This window comes from Tachyglossus aculeatus, unplaced genomic scaffold (genome assembly GCF_015852505.1).
Source record: "Tachyglossus aculeatus isolate mTacAcu1 unplaced genomic scaffold, mTacAcu1.pri scaffold_118_arrow_ctg1, whole genome shotgun sequence".
In the NCBI taxonomy this organism is placed as follows: domain Eukaryota; kingdom Metazoa; phylum Chordata; class Mammalia; order Monotremata; family Tachyglossidae; genus Tachyglossus; species Tachyglossus aculeatus.
In genome coordinates this window covers 266,551-269,437 of record NW_024044849.1, presented here as the reverse complement: position 1 = coordinate 269,437, position 2,887 = coordinate 266,551, and the positions used below count along the sequence as shown (strand labels likewise).

At 44.9% G+C, this 2,887-nt stretch overlaps 1 non-coding gene across 1 annotated transcript; it reads left to right on the top strand.

Moving 5' to 3' along the window:
- Positions 1 to 2,514: 2,514 nt before the first annotated feature.
- On the top strand, positions 2,515 to 2,588 carry TRNAI-AAU. Its single transcript has one exon. It is a non-coding gene; the product is annotated as a tRNA-Ile (tRNA).
- Positions 2,589 to 2,887: the final 299 nt, after the last annotated feature.

Genomic DNA, 2,887 nt, shown 5'->3' with positions numbered 1-2,887 from the left:
AAAGAGCCCGGGCTTTGGAGTCAGAGGTCATGGGTTCAAATTTAGAAATTTTCTTTGTTTCAATTATTGCTATGACATTTCTTTTTTCAGCATGGGCAGAGTAATATATGATGTGCTTATTCGATTGGAAATGCCCAATACCAGTCCATTTCAGTTTGCTTATTCCTAAAATGTCAATCTTCAATCAGTCCATTTCAACTTGACTATTTCCAACTTACCCTGGTTCATACTTCATACATTCCATGATGCAATAATAACAGTATCTTTACAGCTTCAGATACTCATTTCTTTTTGGCAACATCAACGACCGGGTGTTCCAAAGGCTTTATTCTGTACACGTCATAAACACCCATGATACTCTGAGACGTCATCTGCTCTTCCCCAGCAGCTCATTGAGCTCACCTTGTCCAGGAGATCTTCCCTGACAGAGCCCTTCCTTTTCCTCTCCCCTCCTCTCCTCCCTATCACCCCCCACTTCCCTCTGCTCTACCACCTACAACTTCCCACGGCACTTGTGTACATTTGTACATATTTATTACTCTATTCATTTTATTAATATGTGTGTATAATTATAATTCTATTTATTCTGATGGTATTGACACCTGTCTACTTGTTTTGTTTTCTTGTCTGTCGCCCCCTTCTTGACTGTGAGCCTGCAGTTGTGTAGGACCCGTCTCTATATATTGCCGATTTGTACTTCCCAAGCAATTACTACAGTGCTCTGCACACAGTAAGCGCTCAATAAATACGATTGAATGAGTGAATTAATGAATGAGTGCCTACCAACCTGAGGGGCTCATCTTCCAGCACTACATAATAATAACAATGATGGCATTTATTAGGCACTTCCTACATACAAAGCACTGTTCTAAGAGCTGGGGAGGTAACAAGGTGATCAGGTTGTCCCACGGGGGCTCACAGTCTTAAACCCCATTTTACAGATGAGGTGACTGAGGCACAGAGAAGTTACGTGACTTGCCCGAAGTCACACAGCTGACAATTGGCGGAGCTGGGATTTGAACCCATGACCTCTGACTCCAAAGCCCGGGCTCTTTCCACTGATCCACCCTGCTTCTCTGCTTCTCCAACATCTGTAATCATTCTGTTATATGTTGCCATAGAGTTTTCTTGGTAAAAATACAGAAGTGGTTTACCATTGCCTCCCTCCACTCGGTGAAAACTTGAGTCTCTGGCGTTGTCCTTGATCAACATTTTGATCATTTGATCACCTGCCTTTGACTATTTCCTATAGCACTGTTGCCCAGCACAGGTGAATCAACTTTGTATGATGCTTCCGTTTAGACCCTTCCATTATGTGTAACCCAGAGAAGGTATCACTCAATGGCACAGCTTTAAGCTTCATTAGCATATGCAACCTCTTCTGCTACGGTAAGGCATTGATTCATAAGAGAGCTTCTTGCCATATCCAACAGCATAACCTATTTGTTCTTTCCCTCTCATCTGCCTTAAACACTGTTGACAACCTCCTTCCCCTGGAAACATTATCCAACCTCGGCTTCATTGACACTGTCCTCTCCTGATTCTTCTCTTTTCTCTCTAGCCGTTCATTCTCAGGCTCATTCGTTCTCAGGTTCCTCCTTTGCCTCCCACCCCCTAACTGTGGGGGTCCCTCAAGCTTCAGTTCTGGGTCCCCTTCTATTCTCTATCTTCACTCACTCCGTTGGAGAACTCATTCGCACCCATGGCTTCAACTACCACCTCTAAGATGCCCAAATCTACATCTCCAGTCCTGATCTCTCTCCCTCTCTGCATTCTCTCATTTCCTCTTGGCTTCAAGACATCACTATTTGATATTCTCCTGTTACCTCAAGCTGAACATGTTCAAAACAGTGCTCCTTATCTTCCCACCCAAACCCTGTCCTCCCCTTGACTGTCCCATCACTGTAGACAGTATCACCATCCTTCCTGTCCCTCATTATCCTTTATTCCTCTCTCGTATTCCACCCCAATATTCAATCCATCATTAAATCATGTCAGTCCTACCTTCACTAAAATCTGCCCTGTCCTCTCCATCTAAACCTCTACTACATTAATCCAATCACTCATCCAAACAACCTGGATTACTGTATCAGCCTCCTTGCTGACCTCTCTTCCTTCTGTATCTCCCCACTCCTGTCCATATATCACTATGTTGCCCGGATCATTTTTATACAAAGAACTTCAGGTCATATTTCCCCACTCCTCAAGAAACTCCAGTGGTTGCCCATTCACCTCCACGTTGATCAAAAAGTCCTCACCACTGGCTTTAAAACACTCAATCATCTTGTCCCCACCTACCCTACTCTCCCACTACAACCCAGCCCCAACACCTAGCTCCTCTAATGTTAACCTTTTCATTATATCTCGATCTCGTCTATCTTGCCACCAACTCCTGGACCATGTCCTCCCTCTGGCCTGGAATTCCCTCTCTCCCTCAGATCCAACAATTACTGTCTCCCCTTCAAAGCATTGTTGAAGGCACATCTCCTCTAAGAGGTCTTCCCTCACTATCTTGGCCGGTTAGCTCAGCTGGTTAGAGCGTGGTGCTAATAACGCCAAGGTCGTGGGTTCGATCCCCGTACGGGCCAGTTGTATTAAATGGGAAGCAGCGTGGCTCAGTGGAAAGAGTGCGGACTTGGGAGTCAGAGGTCATGGGTTAGAATCCCGGCTCTGCCACTTGTCAGCTGTGTGACCTTGGGCAAGCCACTTAACTTCTCTGTGCCTCAATTACCTCATCTGTAAAATGGGGATTAAGACTGTGAGCCCCACATGGGACAACCTGGTCACCTTGTATCCTCCCCAGCGCTTAGAAAAGTGCTTCGCACATAGTAAGTGCTTAACAAATGCCACTATTATTATTATTATTAAGCCCTCCTTTATTCTTCTC